The sequence below is a fragment of the Micrasema longulum genome, unplaced genomic scaffold (genome assembly GCF_059751315.1).
Source record: "Micrasema longulum isolate JH-2025_06_02 unplaced genomic scaffold, ASM5975131v1 h1tg000226l, whole genome shotgun sequence".
In the NCBI taxonomy this organism is placed as follows: domain Eukaryota; kingdom Metazoa; phylum Arthropoda; class Insecta; order Trichoptera; family Brachycentridae; genus Micrasema; species Micrasema longulum.
Genome location: NW_028277431.1, coordinates 401455 through 427771, shown reverse-complemented (window position 1 = coordinate 427771; position 26317 = coordinate 401455). Strand labels below are relative to the sequence as shown.

At 32.4% G+C, this 26317-nt stretch overlaps 1 protein-coding gene across 5 annotated transcripts in view; it reads left to right on the top strand.

Moving 5' to 3' along the window:
- LOC148283512 (diacylglycerol kinase theta) overlaps positions 1-26317 on the top strand; it is a 127289-nt gene that overhangs the window by 611 nt on the left and 100361 nt on the right. The window lies entirely within an intron of this gene.

Below are 26317 nucleotides of genomic sequence, written 5' to 3'. Positions count from 1 at the left end.
CCGCGACTCTCTCGGCCCCGAATTCTCGACTCGATATTCCCAAAACTGCGTCTCGCGAAAAAGCATTTTTCTTTACGTATTAACAGACGTAAAATTATTTTTCGTTATGAACAAACAACTAATGTGTTTTTTTACTTCTGTTCCGCGAAAAGTTCTTTCACTCCCTTTTTTATAACACCTAAAAAAATCCCAAAAAATTAACGTAATATTTCTATACCCACATTTTCGAGTTATGGTATTTGAAAAATAGTACACAAACCTACATTTCTAATTTTAAAAGGTTTTTAAATCGTCCACGCGTAGATTTCCCATAAGTAGGCATTTATTTATCGAAATCCGTTTGAAGTTGAAAAATGAATATTACAGATACGCCAAAAGTTCACCTTATGGTCAAATATGATGAAAAGCACGCGTAGTAAAATGGTGAAGTCAGAGGGAAGGTTGCGCCCGAACTTGGCGTACAGGCCATAGTGACGTGTGTCTGTGTCCACTGGCCCACCGTGTGCGCGTAATATAATAGCGATATAACATAACTCCGTTCCCCTAATTCCGACATATTAAGACATTCGCCGTTATCACTACAGCGCAGCGTGCTTGCCTAGTAGTTGTCCACACAACAGTCATGGAAAATTATTTTAAGTTTTGGGGTGAGATAGCGTCGTACAGTTTTTATCACATTTTCGAAGTACACACCTCTTCATTACTTGTAAAATATACGATAAAATAATTAAAATACTACGAATCACATCAAAAATTGCCGAACCAACGACAAGGGAGATAATAAACTTAGGATTTACAAAAAAAAATTCATCGATAAAAGTAAATATTAGAGTTTTTATAATCTACCCAAATATTTCAATTTTGGTGGCCATTTTCAACGAGTTGTGAATAACTCACTATTAGAAAATAATAAATCATGTTGGGGTAGAGGGGGGTTCAAACCTCGGACCTCTGTTCCGTGAGTCCGCAACACTAGCCACGGGACCAAAACCCGATTATTGATATTTTTAACACAAGTGATTCACGAATCAAAAGATGTCTAGTACTCGTAACTCACTTTTTACCTTAATTTACCCTAATTACTTTTTAAAAAAAATTTCGTTTTTTCTCTCATATACGAGTATTTTATATCTAACCGTAACTATATTTTATTTTATTTGGGAAAACAACAGTTCTACATACATATTTATAGTAAACAAACAGATATAGTATATAAACTCAGAACCAATAACAGATTTCCACAAATTATTCAAAGTTAGTAAAGAAAATATAATACAAATTATATAAATACATATAAGTTTATACATATACAAATGTTATTTTCATGTATATATTTTTTTGTAATTAAAGAAAATACATTTTTTTTTAAAGAACAGTAAGTTATTGTAAATTGGGCGGGATAAGGACAAGAATGCATGAAGAGAGGATAAAACTGTAACGCAATTTATAAAATCAAATAGTCACTTATGTAAGTTAGGTAAAATAATTTGTAATCACCTGTTAGTAATACTTTATTGTGATAACTTTTATAACAATGATAGAATTCAATTAAGCTAGCCAATTTCAAAAATATATATTATAATTTTTTTTTTCATTATTTGTGAATTGATGAACAATATCTAAAAGAACTAATTGTGATTATTATACCAATGTCATGTGTATGATTTATTGTTTGTGAACCATAATAAATTAAATAAAACATAATAAAATAAATAAAATATGTACATGCACGTGGAATTGTATCAACAAATTAATATGTCATAGAACAAGGATGGATGGGCCAAAAATGTGACATCAACTTACTTTTATATTTGATCTTGAAATATATTTGCCCCACAACAGGTCAGGAGTCAAAATGACGGTGGTGAATTACAGCACAGAACATCCGGGCTTGAGATAAATGACATTTTATTTTTCTCGTTGTCACCGAGAATCGAACCCGGAACCTTCCATGCGTGAGTCAAGCGTCTTAACCACTAGACAACGGAGGCCGCCAATATATATAACTAACCTAAGTATCGAAGGATATTCTTTTGTATTTTCGAGTTATGATATAGCCGAAAAAATAAATAAACCGCTCTCATGTAAGGTTAAAAAAAAATCACATACGTCGTTGTTCTACGATCATCATGGTAATTTTATTGAATTATTAAAATAAAATGAAATAAAAATTGTTACAAACTTTTTCCTTTCTGAAAACTATTAATATAAAATATAAAGGTCTAATAATTAATCTTAGTTAATTTCTTCATCAGTTTTGAATTTTAATTTTTTGTATAAAACAATTTAACTACGAACATATTCGTTTATTCAAATGAACGGCACCGTGTGCCTTTTATATGCAGGGAGGAAAATACATTAAAAATATACTTAATTATAGTAATATGCAGGTAAGTAGGTATTTTAACATACATTAAAACTAATAGTCAATCCAACAAACCGAAAAAAACATTATATCTTATGAAAATTAAATCCAAAAAAGAAAATAAATAAACGAATTAAAACAATTTTGAATATTATTCAAACAAAAATATATTGAAACGTTTGATTATATGTCTAGGCGGATGAAAAATACAGTTCAGTGTGTGAAATAGAACCGAACCCTGGACGAGTGTTTTTGATTCGATGAGCAGTACCTGAGAGCAGTCTCAGGTAAAAATCCTGGATAAGAAAATACAGTGGAGATTAGTTGGCCACATTGTGAAGTGGTTGGCGCGTACGCCTACCTTTTTTTAATTCCTTAATTCGATTCCTGGTAGATAGACGTGAAATACAGATTTAAATGTTGTTTAAACTGAAATATTTAATTTTTCCTGGACAATCACCTGAATCGATTACGATTACGATCGAAATCCAGTGCTCTATGCACCACTGGAGAAAGATAGATCACCATGATAATCATCAGATTACGTTGATTTACACTGCGATTAAATATTACGTATTATAATTAAAAGTGGAAAATAAATATCACAAGTAATATTCAAGAGAATCCACCATGTCAACTATTTAAAAGTTCCTTAGCAGTCTTAAGAATAAGCCAAATTGAAAAGGCCAATTTTCTTTACGCAACTGAAATTATTTTTTGCTTATGATGAAACGTCAATCTATGTTAACAAATTAAAACGATTGAATGATAAATTTAAAATGACAGTTTGATCTGAAAATAGACATCAATAGTCTATTTTGACTTTTTAGAGAACACTAGAAATATTATTACATGTTATATACTTTTTTATTATTATTTATTTATTAATCATATAACACAAAGTATTTTAAAAGTATAATACGTTGAATTACATTCCCAGGAGTTACAACAACTCAATTCGGGACATAAATAATATTAACATTTAGAAAATAACACATATTGAGAACAACAAAGAAACAAAGCAAGTTTAGCACCTTTATAACTAAATATAGCACAACAATATATACACCAAAAATCTTTTCTTACACAAGCAGAATAAATATATAAAAAACGCTTTTAAGAATAAAAAAGTAGTGAATCTACTAAGGGAGATAAGGTCATTAACATCACATACAATGCAAATGATGCAGTCATAGTGATGATGAGAACATATCCATCTCAGTTAGTAAACATCTGTGTCAAAGAAATGTCGTATAGTACAATAAATACATAATTATTGGAAACATAATTCGGATATACAAAACGTGTATCAGACCGATCATGGTGTATACAATAGAGGCGAGGATAGATAGAGAGAAAATAAAAAATACGAAAAACCAAGTAGAAAAACTAAATAAAAAAAGTAAATAGAAAAACCAAATAATATATACCTCAAAGTAGATTTATTTATACATACAGAATCAAAATGGCACTCTGACAAAATTAGCTTGTTATAGGAATATGCCTAATATAATGATAATTATAATAATATTTGGTTGATTTACATAGCGCCATTTTCGTGAAAAATCAACTTAAGGGGGCTTTACAATTTTTTAAGTTAACTTGCATTCTAACTAAGCTACAGTTAATATCGCGCAGGGTTTAGGAAGCTAGAAAGATTAATATGCCTAAGTTGCAATCGGTTCCTTTATGGACTGGCCCGGTCTAAAGAACCGATTTGTTGCGGCAAAATACCTTTAAGGTACTCGTATATTCATGTTCATAAAAGCTGTTGCATAAAAAAAAACAAAATCTGCCCTTCTTCAGAGGCATTTAACGGTATTAGGCGGCAGGTTTTTTAACATGTTGGACCCTGATATAATGACGTATGTCAGTTGCAATTTGCAATGCATATAAGAAGATGATGTTCAGATAATATCCAAAGAACTGTTTCCTTTTTTTTTTTCGTCACATTTTTTTTGTTGATAAACAATGAAACTAAGCCAAATTATATTTTTTTCATTTTCATTATCAGCGCTATGATTTTTTAAAGTTTTGTATTTCCGAAATGACTCTACGTGTGACGTTTCAAGTTCTCTTCCACTTCTTCTCGGCCTGTTCTGCGTTCTGCCGATTGGTCCGTTGACGGTAAGTAAACTGAAAATCTTTCCCAACTCTATTATCATCTGTTGATTCAAATGAACTAGTGACGTCGTTCAAAGTAGAGATTTTCAAGAAATTTCGCTTTATAATTTGATTACTCTAATTTTAACCGCTCGTAAGAAAATATTTTTGTATCCAATTTCCCGTGCGCCTGGAATTCCTCATTGCATCTCATTTTTAAAAATATTTTGTAATTTGCATTAAAGTTTCAATTTTTATTATTATTTGTATATTTTGTAATTTATATATATTTTTTAATTTTATTATATTGCGTTGAATTGTTTAACCAGCATTCGAGAGCCTCTGTGCTTTGTAAAAACTGTGATATAAATTTATATAAAAATATATATTTTTTTAAATATCGATTGGCCAAGTACAGTTGCAAATTAGGTACCTTCCAGTGGCGTGTCGTCCATCCATGCGATACATGCGGCGCATGCCTTTAATATTGTAAAACTACGTACTACCTACCTACCCAGAGAATTTTCAATAATGTTTAAAAACACGTGACCGAGCTAAATTTTCACAGCTGTTCATCTCTAGTATTTACACTATTTAATTTACTGCTTATTTTATTCAAATACTCTTATCTTTGAGATAAGAATCTAGAATCAAAACACGAAACCATGACAGATAATTTTAATGATGATATTGTAAAAGCGTTAAGCGTCCACAGATCTACCCGTGGAATGTTTTTCTAGTGTAGGATGTTAGAATGATTAAATATTGATGGATATATATATATTTATAAATATATTATTTTTTTTAATATATATTCGGAACCCTGTATTTATTAGCCTTACGTGTCATGTACAAGGCTAAGGTACTCGGAAAAAATCGTTTTTGTTTGTCTTGGAAATGGGATGTTCGATCACTGATTTTGGTTTATTACCTTTATGAGTCCAATCACCATTGTTGCAAAGTTCAAAAACAATAGCGCGTGATAAATACTTTAAACGAGAGTGTGGATATCTGTTAAGGATATTCCATCTTTGCTGCATTCTGCTTCAAGATTATGGCGTTGCAAACTAAAAAATGGGCACTGAAATAACAGATGTTCGATACTCTGTGAAGAAATATCATCGCATGGACAATAGTCATCATTCCTTAATTTAAACCTATATAGATAACTTCTCATAGCTCCGTGTCCGGTAAAAATTTGGGTAGTTTTGAAAGTACTTTGGTGATGATGACGGAAGTTTACTGCATCAGCCAGCGTTGGGAAAAACATTTTAGTGATTTTACCTGTAGAAGAAGCGCGGTAATGATCCTCCCAACGCTGCTGCGTATTTTGTTTTATACAGCGTTTAGCAAAGCTAAGGGGAAATTCTGAGAAGAAAGGTGCCGTTCTTTTACAAGTTGCGGCTCTTGCTCGTTCATCCGCTCTCTCGTTTCCTACGATACCAGCATCTTATCCAGCATATTTGAATGTTCATCCCTCTTATTTTTAGATGCTTAATTTTATATATATTAAAAGCCGTGAGCGTCTGGACTGGGTTTTAGAACGCAGAAATGTAAAAGTTCAACCCTACGGAAATTGGATACAAAAAATATATTCTTGCGCGCGGAAAAAATTAGAGCATTAAATTAATTTCTTGAAAATGTACGAAATATATTATAATACATACGAAATATATTATAATACATTTAAATATTTTAATAAAAACGAACTGATTTGAACGACGTCACTTGCTCATATGAATCAACACTAATAATAGTTGTGGAAGATATCCGGTTTACTTACCGTCAACGGATCAATCGACATAACATACTGACCGAGAAGAAACAGAAGAAAATTTCCCTCTTTCCAATTTTTCCAAGAAGCTAAACTTTTAGACATAAGACAAATATATTGTGTTCAATATATTTAAGAACCAAAACTTATTTACAAGTAATTTAAAAAGATCATGTCAAAGAAGGAATCGTGTGTTAGAAATACCACATTGTAAAACGAGGCTCGCAGAGAGACATGCATATTTTATAGGCCCAAAAATTCTTTTTTTACTGATAATATTTCATTGATTCCAAACTTTCAAAATTTTCCTTCTTTTAAAAAACATCCACTATCCTGGATTCAAACTAAAGATATGAACTCTTTTTTTCTATGATTTATTTTGTTGCCCTTTAATAATAAGGAATATTTTCGTGTTTTTTTTCAATATTTTTTATTGCCTTTTTTAATTACAAAAAAAAACTACCGTATTATCTTTTACAGAATATTTTATTTTCTCTTTCTTATGTTACACAAAAATATTATAACCGTCTATTATTATAGGAGCAAAAATTCATTAACATTTTCCTGTACACCCACGAACAGGCCATACCTTTGTGGGATTTTTGTTTACTATTAATATGTATTTCATTGCTATGTAATTATCCTTTATTTTTTTATTACTTTGTTTTACCTCCTATGTATATAGTAAAAAAAAACATAACGCTGATAATACTATAAAAAAAAATATTTTTTGACTTATTTTATTAGTCTATATAAGAATATTTTTTAAAAAACCTTTGAACTTCCTCATTGAACGAAAAATGATTGGGCCATCGAAACATATGGAGCTAATGAGTCAAGTCTTTTTGTCATGTTCTTGACTTATTTAGTAGAATTTATTTATTTAAAATTTATCAAGAATATTTAATTACTCTTGAAAAAAAATAAATAGGGCTCATTAGTTAATTATACCGTGATAAAGAAGCTTGCATAGCTTTAAAACCGGTCGGTAGAAAAAATAAAAAATAAGTTGTTTAAAACAAAGTTATCTTATGTTTATTTTTTTGTAATGAATAACCACAAAGTACCTCAAATATAAATGTTTAATTTATTTTTATTCTAATAAAATGAGACAGACTTATTTTATCGTATAAATTTTTTTGAGTAAAAAATAAATAATAGTAATATAAAATACATTATTTGAAATAAATAGAAAAAGCGAAATTTTGATTAACATTATTCATATTTTCAATATTATATGGCATTGAATTTAGTTTATAAAACAAATATTAAATAACCACGCTTCCTCTCTCTTATCATTTTATACTATTTGCTTAAGTATTATTTGATAAACCTTTTATTGTGCCACATAACTAGATTCGCATTGTGGTTTATGTTGTGATACTCGTATAATACATATAGCCGTGCTGGAATTTTTCAGCTCATATGAATCGGTTAAGAATAACCGCGGTCTGACTTTTATTCATACAAACGTTTTCTCGTATTTTCTACCAAGATTATGGCACTCTAGCAAGGGTTTTATTTATTTATTTATTTCGACGGCTTACGCCTTTGACAAAGTATGAAATAATATTGATAAACAATTATAATGAAACAAAACACCTGTACACATACATTAAATAAAATCAGCAGAAAAAAAAGAAATAATAAAGGAAAATTAAATAAGAAATTAAAACATAGGTATGCAGAAAATAAACAATAAATAAAGAGTTTAAACATAAAAAGTATTGAAGGAAATTGAACGTAAAATTGTTCTTTTGATAAAAGGCGTAAATAAATAAATAAATAAAAAACAGATTTGATGTATCATAGTATAACCAGTAAAACAAGTATAACACTTAGTACATTTAAATAATTTAGAAAAGAAGTGATTAAAAAGTAATGATTTTAAGTTGTATAAAGATAAATGAAATAAATCTAAGTTTCCATGATTGTTTGCTTACATGGGGAGCCGTAGAATAGGTGAGTATTTAGCATAGTTTGAACTATGCAAATCAACAGCAAAAGAAGTATTTTGTCTCGTCCCATGCTGTCTCACATAAAAATTCACACAGTTTAAAAGTTCGGGACTGTCAAGAACATTATTTAATAACTTGAAAAGCAGCACTAAATCTGAAATTTCCCTTCTATCACTAATACATATTCATTTTAATTGCTTCATTAAACATTTCTAGTTTAGCTCTTCAATTGGAATGTTTAATTTGAAATTCATGAATCTTAAAAACTTGTGTTGGACCTTCTCCACACTGTTTAAATAGGCGACATAATGAGGAGACCAAACTGAGGACCCATATTCTAACTGGCTTCTTACTAGGGTCATGTATAACATTTTTAATGCATCAACAGACATTTTCTTACACACTATAGATATTTGTTATTTATTTGTCAGCTCCATTTAAAGCAGAAAGAGGTGTGCGTCAAGGTTGTATCTTGTCGCCAAAACTCTTCAACCTTTACGGTGAATATATTATGAGAAGAGCGCTGGATGGGTAGAATGGTGGTGTCAAAGTAGGAGGTCAACAAATATCAAATCTGAAATATGCAGACGACACGACACTGATTGCCAAAGATGAAACCGAGCTAGCAGAAGCCTTCAGACGGATAGAGTTGGAGAGTGAGGCTCTGGGTCTTAAAATAAATAAAACTGAGACAAAGCTAATGATTGTAGACAGAGCTGGCAGTATCCTAAGGACAAAGCAGATGCAAGACCTTGAACTGATAGATGACTTTGTGTACCTCGGTTCGCTTATCTCCAAAAACGGCAGTTGCAGACCTAAGATTGGTTGCAGGATTCAAATGGCCAAAGAAGCAATGAACCGTTTGGAGAAGATTTGGCGAGATTGAGGTATATCAATAAACACAAAAAAGCGGTTGATAGAAGCCCTGATATTATCCGTGTTCCTATATGGGGCTGAAACGTGAACAATGCGTGCCTACGACAGGAAGAAGATCGATGCATTCGAGATGTGGTGTTGGAGAAGGCTGTTGCGAGTGCCTTGGACAGCCAGAAGGACGAATGCATCGATACTGGAAGAGCTCCATATTACAACTCGTCTATCAGTGGTGTGTTTGAGAAGACATATTGCACACAATCTAGAAAAGGCAATAATGTCTGGCGAGTTGAAGGTAGGAGAGGCCGGGGTAGAATCCCATATAGATGGACTGACCAAATAAAGGTGGCTACGGGGCTAAAATTTGATGAGTCAGTTCGTCGGGCTGAGGACAGACTGGATTGGAACAAACTAATCAGAAGTGTTCATGATGATCACGATCCTCAGCATTGAGGGACCGACTTGGAAGAAGAATAGATATTTAACCAATGTCACCAATGCGTGTCTTTACTGTTTTGGTTTTTTGATAAATGGTTTTATTTTTCCAGAATGTTTAATCATTTGAACATAAATTTAATTTTGGTGTATGGACCGCACTTTCAAACTTATCTTATTGCCCTGCTCTGTGTAAATTGTTTCCAAGAAATAGGACAGGACAGTGGAGCAATAGTTGATTAGTTCAATTGTTGCATAAAAATCGATTGGAATACTAATTGAGTTGAATTGAAATCGAGTTTTATTTCTAGTTTTTCATAAAAATCGTGAAAGTAATCATGTATTTTCAGAACGGGTGTCTGAAATTGAAAGGACCCCGAAAAATGAGACTCAAAAAAGTTGAAAATGTTTATCGAAATCCATTCTTAATAAATTGAGCGATCGAGAGCTTTATGCTGGACTTACCCGTCTTTAAAATCATGACCCTGAAGATTTTCATAACTGATTATCGTTTTTACATGTGATACTTAAGATTAATAGGATTTTCTCGAGACTATTCGATTATCTCCATCAATCGGCTATGCGATTACTTCTCGGTATTGGCGCTTTAGTTTATGCTTAGGTGAAGTTGGGGCGTCTAAAAGTGAAGAAGAGATAAGAATATGACGTGAGGCCGCCTATTTGTGGCCACCTTTAAATAGAAGACGTAACGTTTGTGGGCACTTGCATAAAGTTTTATTCCTATATTTATACACGCATGCGGACTGGATTACTGGTCTAAATCTCAAACTGAAATATATTTTACAATGAAGAAACTTGGCGCTTACCGAAATCGTTTTTTGAAATGTTTTTCTAGGCATAAAAATTACCAACATTATTCCCTTATTCGTACCAAATAGCATTTTCATTGCATTATATATATATATATTTATATATATTAGCCTAAGAGTATAGATGTATATACTCTAAGATGCTAGCGGACCCGACAGACGTTGTCCTGCCCGAACGTTGGCTATCCTGCTATAAGTTTGGAAAAAGACTTTTCATTAATAAGTAGGTACCTACTTACTTGTTTATGGTTGAATTCCAAAACATAACATAATATTTTTTTCAAATATGGCATTCTTTTAGCAAACGTCAAACTCCGGTCTTCTCACCAACAGAGTGGTGTACTTATGTAGGAAAATGATTTTATTTTTAATATTGTTTTAGTATTACCTAAAATCCAGTAAAAATAAATAAATGGGTAGAAATTATAAGTAATTTAAAAAAAGGATCTGATTAAGATCCCAAAAAACAAACGCTGTTTGTAAACATTCAAAAATAAACTATTTTAAACACAAAAAACAACATTTTTCCATTTTTTTTGTAATATCATTCTCCTTGAATGCAACCCTGGTAGATCAAAGAATAAAACATTTATGCTTTTTACTTCTTTTTTACATATTAGATTGAAGATTTTAATATCTACAAACACGCACAGCGCAAAGTTCTATATTTCTCTAAAAACCGCACGTAAATCGGTTAAGCCGTCTAGGAGGAGTTCGGTGCCATCACACGTACAAAGGAATTATATATATAAAGATATATATTGTTTACATTACATTTTTATATGTCTAACACACTTAAGAGGATGCGCAGTCTGACTTTTCTGCACGCAAACTCATTCCGCCCTGGATTATTATTAGGTATATTATATATTATATACACTAGAGCGATGTTTTTTTTACACATTATAGATATTCACCATTGACGTGTCCTTTTTGTTTGTTTTTTTGATAAATTGTCTTTTGTAGGAGCTAGGACCGTCCAAAAACCCAAATATCGGTCAGTTTTATCTGCCGTCTTCGGACGTACGGTGATCGCGCCACTTGTCTGTTGGCAGATGAACGCTCGAAATGGTCTGAGTCGCGGAATGCGTCATCTTTTTTTACTTTGCCACCGAACCCTAATACAATGAATGCAGTTACCTACCTTGTACTGGGGTTCTGGCACCTTCTTGTTCGAAGCTTCTCTCGCGGCAGTCAGGATCAGATAAGATCCCGTGGTCAGGAAGGAGGGCACTTGACGTGAATACTTGATTTATATGAGCGATTACATGACACAGTGGATCAAATGAGTTGATCGCAAAAATAACTTATTTGCGATCGCGGTGAGAATATAAAAGACACATGCATACACGATGACAGTTGAGTTGTTATTATGGGACCGGGACACTATTGGTACCCACGCCCACGGTAGACATTGCAATATCTTAACCAGGGCCCAGTAAGTAGCAAATAATTTTGAACGCCTCAACCAAGTCAGTGTGTTATACACACATATATTAATGTTGCGTAACCATACAAAGATGATGATCATTTTTGGAAAAAGCAAAACGTGCCAACACAGAAAATTTCGGCGTCCGAAAAAACGGAACTGCGAGACCTCGATTTTGTCAATTTTAGTTAAGCGTAATCAGTTCGACGCCGACGTGCAGTTTCTTTTTTGCACAGTATTCGGGGGCATCTGCGAGGTGATTGAACAACTATATTCAAATACCTATTCATCAAACTGCTCTTCACCCGCATATTCTCTTAAGAGAGTACGGGTCCGTGGTTGTATATTGAGATTAATCCACAAATTTGAAAAATCCAGTGACCGGTTTCATCGCTTTCGCGACATCTTCGAGACTGGTCACTATCACTCGTCTTTTATTTATATAATAAATTACAATGAACTTCCATCAAGAATTTTCACTTACAAACTTAAATGTTTTATATTATAAAAAAATTTGACGGGAAAATAATCACAAAAACATAACTAATATTAATTATTTACTTATGTACTATATTTATCAATATGTATCTTTTTCGGGTGATCCCGTGTAAGTTGAATTGTTCCGACATATTGGCTACCATTGCAGGAGCCATCTTCAGGGTAAACTGTGTGTTTTGTAAAAAAAATATTTGTTCATGTACTAGTTATCTGTACCGTGTCACAGTCAGCAGTGGACCCCGTTCAATGTCATTTTTGTATTGTGCAGTGCTCTGTAGTTGAATTTAATTTCAGCCCATCGTCATTGTTTAGTTTATTTAAGTACTGGTGTATTTCAATTGCCTCTTTTATTATTCGTCCACTGCAATTTTTAGGTTTATTATGCAAAATCTTTGGTTCGATGTCAAAAAGATGTCCGGTGTAATAATAAAAAGTATTCTGTTATTGCAGATTTTCCAGGGTGTCCAAGTTTATACCGTCTTTTAGGTTCGTCGATTATTTTCGTTGCTGCGCCCTGTTGGTCCGATATTACTATATTTATATATATGTAAAAGTTCTACCCGCTTTCCATTCCAATCCAACTGGGACTTCATCCACGTGTAATGTGTATCCAGGTGAATGCACTCCCCATGCACTAGGTCCGCTTCCAACCCTCTCTCCATGGTGCCTCCTTTGACGATCTAATTTGATTGCCTACGAACACACACCGCACTGTTGGGGGCTGTTTCCCCTCCATGTCTGTGTCACCTTCATGGATAGACTATACAGCATTATTTATGCTGAACTTTTCATGTTTGTGGAAACTGCATTTCAAATAATATTCTTTGATGATACATGTAGAGGTTGTTAGGACAAATCGCGTCATGTTAGTAAACAGTATTTTTTTATGTCTAACATGTGCAACTGTTTCACAATTGAAATACTTATTAGTTTTTTTTAATATTCGAGTGATAAGTAATGCACATACGCTGTTTGAATACGAAAAATAGCAAGATCAGGCAAAAAGTACAATTCTTTACACTTTGCATCCCGGAGCCGTGTAAACACGTGATTATATAACCACGCGTTGTGTCCCGGTCCCGTAATTTCACATAGTTTACCAGATATCTAAAAAAGTGCACTTTATTGACATCTAGTGACTTTTATTTGTACTTTTTTACTACTGGTAAACTACGCGAAAACACGGGACCGGGACACAACTCCTGGTTATACAATCACGTGTTTACACGGCTCCGGGATACAAAGCACAAAAAAATGAGTTAGACCCTGTATATGTGCGAACATTGCAATGTGGCTCTCCATAAAGGCAAATTTTGGCAAAACTATCATACGAAAATGACTTATTAAATTGTTTTAAATAAATATGAGAAGTTTCAATTGATTTAACTTAGTGTTTTCATAATTACGGCACTTTTAAGAAACCCTTCACAAAGCATGAAATTTCACAGAAATGGGCAGGGCACAGGTAAATTTTATTTGTTTTTTTTAAGCTTCAAAATCATACGTTTATTTTTTAACCAAGTCACCGTTAAGTCTAACACATTTCTCTCAACGTGTAACAAGTTTCAAATTATTCCAACTTTTCTTGAATCCAGAACTCAAAGCAGCCTTCACCTCATCGTCCGAGGTGTAATAATTTTTTAAAAAATTAATCGCCCCGCGCAAAATCGGGAAAGTAAAGGAGGTGTGGAATCGTAGTTGCTCACAGAATTCCAAACGACTCTGTTTGTTCTCGTCTGTGAGACGGTTTGGGACCCATCGTGTACAGACTTCGCGATACCTAATTGTTCAATAATGAAGCTGATACGTTCCTCTAATATTCCAATGTGGTTAGCGATACGCTTTTGAGTGGTTCGCCTGTCATTTTGAATCAAATCGTCGATGAGTTTGCGATGTTTATCGTATATGGCAGTGATCGGACGTCCGCTGCATGTTTCATCAACAATTATATTTTTTCCAGGCTCGTAACTACAAAATTTTACCACCTATCGATTTACAGTAGACCTATCAGCATCAGCATCGTCAATATAACAGCCTTTAAATTATGAAGATTCTCAGTAGTAGTTACTTTCTCAGCAGTTGAAAATTCAATGAGAGTACGTTGCTTTACATAGTACTAGAACACGTCTCCATACTTCCACTTCTTAAAATACACTGGATGAACGCAACGCTTTCAAACCTGCGCACGCGTATAGATAGGGAATGTTACTTCCGCATACCACCTGACGCGCTTCTGAAGGTCATTTTGCTCGTGTTCTACAAGCATATGTGCATTTGTTTTCAGTCTACCCTCGTACAGATATATTTTTCGTAAAATAAATATTCTAATGCATATCGTCGATATACTGATAAAACCCTGTAAATGCATTATTGCCTATTCTAAGAAAAATCAATTTACTTCATTCATATACAAGTACAATAGTTATATGAAGAAACATATGTATAAGAAACTGAAACTGTTTACAAAACACACAGTTCACCCTAAATATGGCTCCTGCAATGGTAGCTGAAACATCGGAAATTCGTTTTTATCATTTTGTGTATAGCCACGTATTTGCGTAAAATTAATAGAAACGATAACAAAGATTCTGAAATACCGTCCTGGGGAGGTATTTTGAACCGCTCTCGCGGCCGTAGAAAACACTTTATCTCGTGTATTTACATACAAAATGGGTTTTTAATTTCCGCGAGAGCGTTTTGAATACCAGCCAAGAAAAATGGATATTTTTTAAAAAACTCTACAAAAAAAAAACTTTTAATTGCTAAACTCAAATTCTTAAATTTTTTAACAACACTGTAAAACACAACGACATTACAATAACATTTCAAATCAGATTTTTCAAAGCTAATATGAAAAGTAAACTCCCTTATTTATCAATAAAATTGAAACATACAAAATAAAATAATGTGGCACATTAATTCTTCTTTTTCCTGTTCTTCCTCTTAGCTGTATGTCCCATTGACCTGGGGTCAGCCCTTCTAGTCCTCAGTCTACACGTCGGACTAGGAGATCCGTCGTTTGGTTTCTGTTTTACGGCCGGTTGCCTCCTGACACGAAAACAGTAACACCTCTTGCTAACTGGGGCTTAAGATGCCACCGTTGACTTTTGTACCTCCTCTGCCATCCTCAACACAAAGTTCTCCTCGACACCGCTGTCTCCCAACAGCCCATAGCCCGAAGTATGCCCGGGTGGCCTGCGAAGATTTTTGCCCGTGCGGTTCCGCCGTAATGATGCAATTCATCTCCGCCATCACAGCCCTTGAGGTCTTCACCCTCGGCCCTGGGCAAGGGATCGCTTTACACCCCGCAATACTGGGTCCTCATACAAACTTTATCACCTAAACCCTTCGGTTTACTGAAGTGAAAGGTGCCCACCCCCGCGACGTGGACGCGCTGAATGAGAATTGAACGTAGTTATACAGAAAGCAGCCAGCCATTGAAAAGTGAAACTGAGATAATAGTACTTATGTTAAAAGGGTGAATAATTGAATCTACACAACAGTTGGAATGTTTTCGACTTTTGACAAATGATAAAAAATGAATACATTCGTTTTTTTAATGTTACGAACAAGAATCTAAATACGTATTTGACCAGTTTTTTATGATTTTTAAAATACCGTAAGATTATTCTAGTGCTGTGGGTGTTTTCTGCAAATTAAGTAGTGCCGTTTTTGTGATCGACACTATTTTCAAAAGGTGATTAAGACAGTTTTTTGTATGAAAGCGACCTAAGAGTTTTAAGCAGAACAAAAAATAGACCTTACTGCAGGCGATAACACCAAAATATCATTTTTCCAAAATTGTGGACTGGCTGCTTTGTAATTAATTAAGTAATTATTACTCCAGTGAAAACTGAAAAGGTGACTCTGCCTCCAGGAACCGGCTCAATAGTCTCGTTTAGGTATGACAGGTAAATATATGCCTACCTTGCCCACAAACCATCGCTCTAAACCTAGAGCAATGTTGCAAAATAATTATAAAACAAAAAAAACGGTAATCGTCACAACTGTAAAGAATGTCGTATTTGTATGTTTAAAAGATAATATATTTTACTAATTATTTATGCATATTTTGAATACGGGCGTTGCGGTTACTTATCTGCGAACTACGAACTCAATTTCTAATTCAGTGAACCACATGTGATAATGTAATATGGAGAAAACTACCTACTCCATAATAATTATTTATTTTTTTATATTTTTTAATTTGAAATTTATTCAATAACCCTTGCGGATTTTTACATTCATTTTATAAAAATTATATCGGTTTTTTTTCATTCTCTGTTGTTGATGATAATATTTTTTACACCCTATAAAAAGTTTGTCCGAGTCTTTTGTTTAGTTTTGTCTGGTAGTTGATTGTATAATTTTAGTCCCTGATTTATAAGTCTCAATTTTTTTTTTTATGGGAGTTGCTTTATTATTTACCTTGCTTATAATATACAGAGTTTATATTTCAAAAAGTGGATTTTTCTGCAATTAAATATCTTAAAATTTATCTAAACTATTGGGATCAGGAGGGATATACTAATGTGGGCTAATCATGGACTGTGATCGGCGAAATCGGGGGCTATTTTCTTAAGCGTAGCCTCCCGAGCCTTTTCGTCAGCCTTTTCGTTGCCAACGATTCCGCAGTGTCCTCGTATCCAGCCGATGTACACGTCCTGGTGTCTGCATCTTAGCTTCTGGATATTTGTTCTTATGTCCATCACAATAGGGTTGACCAAATTTTGGTCAGTTATTGCATGGACTCCAGATTCGCAATCTGATTAGTCTTGATTGTCCTTGTCTCGTTTTGGAATGTTGTATGCGATATTGTTCTGATATTCTTGTATTATTTCAATTTGTTGCAACAGAAAGAGAAAACACTTTTGAGAAGGGAATATGGAAGTCTAGGCATTTACAGGGCTCATGACCTGTAATTGGCTGGTTTAAGTGGCCACTTTACACACTGTGTTACATTCACCATTCTGTCCATTCTGCCGTGTAAATACCTAGACTTCCATATTCCCTTCTCAAAAATGTTTTTCCTCTCTGTTGCAACAAATTTAAATTTGAATAACTCCCTTGGGAAGAAATCCAGCCAGTCTGCAAGCATTTGGACATACTCGAAACATTGTTCTCGTATTATGTCCATGTTTATTACATTTTCTTTTAGAGCATAACATTTTTATTCGAATGACATATAACCTTTACCATTTTGTTTTGCTTTTGGTGCTAATTTTTTAATTTGGAGAAAAACAGACACAGCTTTTGTTGACACCCAATACACAATTTCGAAACAGTACTATCGACATTCATAGTTTAAAACACTATTATGTTACATTATTAGCTTATTTTTTAAATGAATAGAATCTACTTTTACTATAATTTTCTTATTATTAGTCATAAAAAAATTGTGTTCTACCATCAGCACTCATTTTAAACTTTTTGATATCAATCGTATTTTTCCAGTAGCCTTTATTTCAATTAAAAATAAAATGTTTTCCCACACACAGACCATATGTTTGTAGGATGTTGTGTGCTAATGTAATATTTTTTTTGGTATTTGTAACTTATTTAAAATTATTGTAAAATTCAAAGAAAAAAATAAATAAATTAAAAATAAATTATAATAATTGTGTCACTTTCGTCAAAATAAGAACTTCAGCCCTACGGAAAATTGGATATAAAATTGTTTTGAAACGCGCGGTAAAAATTATAGTATTAAATTGTACTGAAAATTTTCTTGAAAATGTACGAAAAAAACAATAAAAAATATTTTAATAAAAACTAACTACTTTGAACGACGTCACTAGTTCATATGAATCAACCAGTGATAAGGTTGTGAACGATTTCCAATTTCATAATAATTATTATTATTATGGATAACTTATATAGCGCCATTTTCGTAATATAACACCTCAAGGACGCTTTACAAAGTGATTATATAAAGATATAAATTTAATTTGAACTTTTTAATCTAAGAAAAATAATGTACTTTGTCACCACATGCTAAGAATTTATTCAAATGATTTAGAGAACAAGTGGGTTTTAAGTTTCTTCCGAAACATCACTTCACTCTCACAGTTTCGGACCTCTACGGTAAGACAACGGACCAATCGGCAAAACTGACCGAGAAGCGGAAGAGAACTTGAGACGTCACACGCGGAGTAATTTCAGAAATACAAAATCTAAAAACCACGGCCCTAATAATACGATACAATTTTTTTTAATATTTTATATTGGCTTATTTTATAAGTCTATTTACAAATAAAAATATATGGAAAAACCGCTGACTTCCTCATTGAAAAAAATGGTTGAGGAAAAAAAAAAGAACTAGATTATTTATGGTTCAACTGGCTTTTATCATCATTGGTACATAGGGCACTGCATTGGTACCACAACGTATCTTAATCATTTTTGTTTCGTGAAGGCAAGGTGATCAGTCTTATGCTTCAGATTCCAGTCCAGGAGCTATGAAATATTCTAGTATAAAAACACCCTTCTAAATCAATATTTTACGTCAATCATGCCGGTAATCGACCACGAGACCTCTTGCATGGTAAGCGAACGCGCTGACCATTACACCACCAGGCTGACGTCCGGTAAAGATGCGGTAACACATATTATAATATGTAAGCTACATTTTGAACGTTATGTTGAGTGAAGGAATAAAGCCGAGATTATCAGCTTTATTTATGTCCATGGGTGAAGTGTTCACACTTGAGCTGAGAATAGATTTGTTTAAAAATAATATGTAGGTACACTGAATTAGTTGGCCAGAAACAGCTACGGACAAAGATAGAACTACGTCTATTCTGGTCGAGTGACAATGACCCCCGATACTTACTGTCGATAATAAAATTAAAGTTGATTCTACATTACCTTTCACAATATATTTTATTATGAAAGGTAAAATAATAATTCTTGCTATAAGTCCCATGTCTGTTGCAATCCATTTCTTTTTATGTTCCCAACCGTGTCACCTGAAGTAAAAAATTGCCATTTATCAAATCTTCTAAGAGCAACTTTTGTTTGTATGCCCCAATCTCTAGAATGTGCAGATTAGTCGATTCTTCGCACAACTTGGAGTTCTTTAGGATAGATCTTTCCACTTTTCATAGTTTTCTTCGCCATTAACGCAGTGTGGGATGGAAATGGAATGACATGGCTTATCTCGAAATCTTTTATGTTGATTATGTTCTACATATTGTATACCATTATTTTACTGCCCTTATTTGTCTTTGCTACATAGCTTTATGTTATTTTTGTTCAACTTCTTATACATATTATTTTCCATAAAACTGTTGTGATTGGCTTAGGCCGTATCTATATATATATATATATATATATAAATTTAGGTTCTGTATGTTTGTGGCCGCAAATCTCGGAAAGTAATTGATGGATTAACTGATTTTTTTTACAGAACATTGCATTTTAGCAGAAGAGTGTTTCTGTATTATTTTTATTCGGAAGTTCCAAGGGAAACAGAACATTCCATGCGCTTTAAACTGACTCATAATTTATCATAGTTAACAAGTTCTGAATGTCAGTTCTACACAATGCAGCCATTTTATCAATTTTAGCCAAAATTTATATTCTCTCTTCTTATATTTTAAAGCATAGTCACATCAATGCAAATAAAGATATTAAACTAAGTACCGTGTTTTCTCTGTAAATGTATAGTTGCTGGACTGTTTTTATTTACTCCCCTAATAATTAACATCAGACAAAGCCACAGCGAAGTGAGGTTGGGATCAGCTAATATATAATAAATAAAAAAATATAGTTTTTATATCTTAAAAATGTTTAAAAGTGCATATCTAAATTTATCCATGTAAAACAAAATATTTTTTTTTTTTATAAAATAATAAATAACTATATGATTTTTTTTGTGTTCCGAAAAAATAATAAATAAATAAATAAAAATAAACAAATAGTAAGGAAGGAGGCCGACATATCTCTACTCAATTTTTCTTTTTAGGATTTTTGCTAAAGAATAGCCATCGCGTCGAGTCGAAAACACTCGTCCGGGATTCTGTTTCTGTTTCACACAAACGGAAATGTATTCTTTATCCGCCTGGACAGAGACAAAAACGCATAATATAAAACTAAAAAAACCTTCATTAGAAATAAATATGTCCAGAAATCACAATACTATGTTCGCATTTGAAACAATATGGATATATCACCTTTTTTACCATTTTAAATTAATAAGGGAATATGAAATAATGTTGAGTAAAAATTTTTTTTTCTTTTTTTCTTTAAGGAATAACCCGCCAAGCCTCTTCTTTAGAAGCTTGTCAGCAGGTGGGAAATAGGATATGGTAGGAAGTTATGAAAAATATGCCTCAACACCCAGACCAATGGAGAAAAAATCTTTCTTGGATTTTTTTCTTGCTACTGGTGGGAATCGAACCCGAGACGCTAGTTTCACTGTAAGCTGTCTTAGCAACTGCGCCACGGCGCCTGTCCCCCCCCCCATTTACGAAAACGGTTCGTTTCATTGGCCACGCCCCTAATACGTCACGATTCGGTTAAACTTTGAACTTTGTTTATGATCGTTTAAATTAAAATAGAATATCGTCAAGAATCTGGATCTCACAATTGTTAAGTTTAAACATGTCGCGTTTTTGTAAAGACATGTTTTTAAACAATTTTATTTTTAAAATTATGTATGAAAACATTTCTCTACAATATTTATATTGATTTTGGAAATACAATTAATTATTTTAAAATCATTTCGCATGTTTTTATCGGTTTTTGTAGTGTGTGATATTTTTCTATTATGTATGATAGTGCTAAATCATCTTTTTATATATTTTTTTATCCGAACTGTATCTAAAAGGGTAGCGCTGTTTGCTTTGAAATCCCTCACTATAACTCCCTGTCTTCGTAATCCCTTACAATTGTTTGTAAATGTAAGTCTATTTTAGTGCAGTGACAATGACCTCGCGGTCTAAGACAGTGTTCCATCTGCCAGGTCTATAAATAGGTGCCCATGTCGACCATCGCGGGCTCTCCAAGGCTAAAGGTATTTCGGGTACCTGGAAAGAGGAACTTTCGCTTACCTCAGTACAAAAATGTGTACAGTAAATACTCACATATTGTTACTATAACATAATCGATTAAAAAAATATATTTTATTGTTTTAAAAACTCATTTATTATTTTTTAAATATTCAAGGCACCTCTCCTTTATCGCACCGACAGAGTTTGACATTTTGAAAGAGCGTATTAAACTCTCAAGGACAATTTTCAAGAGAATGGTTTAGGACTGGATTTTCTTTAGATGGAGGGTTTTGGGTTGGAAACTCCTTGATGATTTCAATGATTTTTATTGGGGAAACGATTATTACATGCTTTTTAAATAAATTTAGATCTTTGTTTATTCCTTTTATATAACATTACTCTTTTTATTATAATTGGGAAATATCATCTTTTAATTTTACAATTTGAAATAAATAAGAGGCTTTGAAATAATATCGAGTAAAAATTTTTATTTTTTTATTTCTTATTATACCTAGTTGCATAAAAAATGTTTTAATTTATAATTTAGAATTCCCGCGAAAACAGGTCAATGCATTAGCCACGCCCCTAATACGTCACTATTTGGGTATTTTTTTAACTTTGTGGCCGTTTAAATTTAAATAAAACATCTTCACAATTATCAATGCCAAACATGTCGCGTTTTTGTAGGGACATTTTTTTAATCATTTCTTTTTAAAGTTATGAATGAAAACATTTCTTCACAATATCCATTTTGATTTCGAAAAAACAATTGATTGATTTTTCTAAATCCATTTCATGTATTTTTATCGGTATTCGTATTATGTGATAATTCACTATTGTGTATTGTGTCTTAAATAAATAAAATAAACATATTTTTATAATACTAAGACTTTATTTTTATTAGGTTTTTTTTTAAGAAATATTCTTTAGATTTACTCATGTCTTTGAATTTTCAGACCATTTCTTTTGAGTCATAAACAATTTGTGATAAAAATCGAGTTGTGTTGGACTAGGATTTGAACCCCGGGCCTTTGTTTTGTTATACAAGTACTCGAGTCATCGAAACTCAACATAAAATTGGACTAGTGTCCGTATAATGTAAATAACTTAAGAGGAAACGCGGTCTGACTTTTCTTCGTACAAACGTATTCCCGTGTTTTCTTCCTGGCACTAGAGCAGTGATTTTTAGTTAGGCAAAATCAATCTGAGGTAGGAATTTTTTTCGCACAGCATCAGGGAAACATTAGTGAGAGAGTGTCAGAAAAACAATACTAAAATACCTATTTATCAAAATTTAGACTGCCTATCCTCTTAAGAATTTGGAAATAAATTAAATTAAATAAAAACTATTTTTCATGATAGTCCGGTAGCTTTCAGAATTTTCAGTGACATTTTAAAATTCACTCCTCGTGTTTTATGTTGAAAAATTTCTTAGAAAGCTCTTTTTGTTCAAATTTTAAAAAGTTCATTATGTATAAAGGTTTAAAAATATATAAAGAGATGCCTGAATGGATGAATAATGAAAAAAGTTTAAAGGAATTGAAAAATAAATATTTTTTTACTGCAAGATGATGCAAATAGATATATAATTAAAGTAAGTGTAAATATTATAATTAAGAATAGTCCAGAAGGAGCGTAGAATCATATTTGAATACATTGAACTGTGTCCAAAAAAAACCCTACTTCACCCCACTTTTGTCGCGCGCATGCGCAAAGTCGCCGCGTGATGTTGCCAGATTGCGAAAAATACTCGTATAATCATAACTCAAATGTAAGATAATTAAATTTTTTGGAAAAAACAATTTGTTAATTTCTCTAAAATTTTATTGAACTCGCAGAAACATTCATTGACACAACAAAGTAGATAAGTCAAGAGTCACTTAATAAGAGTAATTTATTTAATGTACTTTGAACTTAAAAAATAAAACAACTTCATAAAACGGATATTTTTTAGACATGTTAAATAATATTTTATGTTTTAAAGATAACGTCGGTCTAATGTCCACTACGGCGTTGTTTAAACCGAGAGTCCGTTTTCATTAGTTCTCTCATTAGATGAGCAAAGTGGCGTAAATAATTTGACTATCCTGGCAACACTAACAAAATGTCCATTTTGTTTTCTTTGAAAATCTGACTGATGGAAAAATAATTAAATTTTTAATTGAAGCATTGGCTACTTTCACATTCATTTGCTACTTACACGTGAAATGTGATACCATATTGATTCTTTAAGATGCCAACAGTATTTCTACACTTTTAAACGACACAACACGGCATACTTGAATTCAAAACAGGAGTTGCGTACTGAGCGACGTCTACAAAGAAACTAATGGGTCAAAGCGTAAACCTACTCATTTATGAGTAGTTTAGTCGCCTTCTGTTTGATGCGCGTACGCGGTTTCTGGACTATTCTTAATTCTATGGTGTAAATATTAGTTTTTATACTAATTGTAATATGAGCTTACCTAAAAAAACACTGTTTTTATTACTGAATGGTGTAGAGCCTATATCATCACACATAGCTGATCCAAAGATCTGTAAGCAGATTAAGACAAATAAAATATATATCTAATAAAGATTAACAACAACTCTTAACCGAATTTATTTCAGTCATTTTGATTGGCTGGAAATAAGTGTGAATAAAGTTAATGCTTTATCAGAAACCTACTTCCGGCGATCAATACTAGAACCACAGTTTCAATGAGCAATAAAATAACACGGGTAAGCATTTAGTCGGAAAGTGGGACCCTGAAAATCGATCTCAAAGCTCTGAAGATGGCATTGCCAACACTTAGACTATTCTGAAAGTTGTCAATAAGTATTTATTTATGTCACAACGGAACATAGTTATGCAGAAAGCAGCCAGTCCAACATTTTGAATAAATGAGATATTAATGTTACCGGGTGCAGTAAGGTCAATTCTATGTTCTGCTAAAAACAGCCAGGCAGCTTTCATACAAAAAAACTGTAATAATCACAATATTTTGAGTTTGTCCAAATTTTTGTAGACAAGGACTGGATTCGACTCCCTGGGGAGTTGTTTATATTAACATTTTACAACAGAGATGAAGAACATTTTAGAGAAGGTAATATAGAAGTCCAGGAATCTACAGGGCTTATGACCTGTCAATGGCTGGTTTAACTTCACAAACATCAACAGATGAAAGGATTGAAGGAATATAGATGTTCAAATATGGGCAGAATGGTGAATGTTACACAGTGTGTAAAATGGTCACTTAAACCAGCCATTGACAGGTCATAAGCCCTGTAGATGCCTAGACTTCTATATTACCTGCTCTAAAATGTTCTTCATCTCAGTTGTAATATGTTAATATAAACAGCTCCCCAGGGAGTCGAATCCAGTCCTTGTCTACAAAAATTTGGACAAACTTAAAATATTGTTGATAAATCCACCTGGTCCATGAAGAAGTATAGAAATTGAAAAAATAACATTTTCAGGCGTTGCCTAGTATTTTTTTTATTTTTTTTATTTTATTTAGAAAACATACAGTCATACAAAATCAGTATTAAAAACAACAATTTTTTAACATAAAAAGACCAATTAAGTTTTCATAAATTAAAAAGATATAAACATTAAATTTGACAAAAAATAAAAAATAAATAAGAATTTTAAGTGAAAAAAAGATAATTGTTGACATTTGCGTTTTCCATGGAGGTAATAAATTAAAATAAATAAAAATACCGAATGTACACTCCGAGCCATCCACGCACACACATGAACGCACATATAAAACATACACAAACATATACATTACATGCGGCACATATGCATAGCATAAACCACTCAAGATGTACATTCAGCAACTATCCCAAATAATCGACCCCATGAAGAAATTTTCTGTACAAATGCAACGTGCAGTTAAAAATGTCTACATCAATACTGAGTCCGTTATAATTTCTACAGGTGCGTCTAATGAATGAATTCGAGGTATAATTGTTTTTAGTATGTAGGTGAAATAATTCAGTTAGATGAATCTCACCCGCATAAATAAAGGTTTCAGCTCTTTAACTTCACAAACATCAACAAATGAAAGAATTGAAGGAATATAGATGTTTAAATATGGGCAGAATGGTGAATGTTACACAGTGTGTAAAGTGGCCACTTAAACCAGCCATTGACAGGTCATAAGCCCTGTAGATGCCTGGACTTCTATATTACCTTCTCTAAAATGTCCTTCATCTCAGTTGTAATATGTAAATGTAATAATAACCTTCAGAAAATAGTGTATATCACATAAACGGCATTTCACAATTTGCAGAAAACACCCACAGCACTAGAAAAATCTCAAAGTATAGATGCTGATAAGAAGTTAAATACCTCCGGAAATCTAGTTCTTTTAAATAAATAAAATGGATAAATAATAAATACATTAATATTTTTATTATATTAATTCAATAATTTAAAAACACCTGTCAGAAAAAAAACATACTTTATTACTGAATGTCACCTCACACATTCCAAGTTTGAATGAGGTAGTATTCAATATTAGATCCGGCTGTTTTGAGCAAAATGCATATTTTAGGTTGTGCGGTCAGTCAGACTTCAATCATTAAAATTCATTTAAGACATTATTAAATTATTTTTAATGTTATTGTGATAAAGTAATTAAGTGATTATTTACAATTTAGTTCCTTTATATAAATAGACCAGAAACAAAAACCAATTTCATATTTTTAAATATAAAACTAATGCTTGCCAAAATTCTTATATATGTAGAACTTGCAATCTGTATAACAATAAATTTAACCATATTGATATTAATAATATAACATGCAACAATTTTAGAAAAGTAATTGAAAATCAATTTATGTTTCACTAATTTTTTTTTTTTTTTTTTTTAAATATGTTTTTTAATATTCTCTTATATAATATCTTATTTAACCGAAATACCTACCTGTGCAGTTACATTGTGTATGGATATGTACATGTACATGTGTATGTGAGTTTGATATTTGGTTAATTATTATAAACACTTTATTTTATTTTAGTTTTTGAGTTTTTTATTTTTTTTATTTTTATAATTATTGTTTTCTTCAA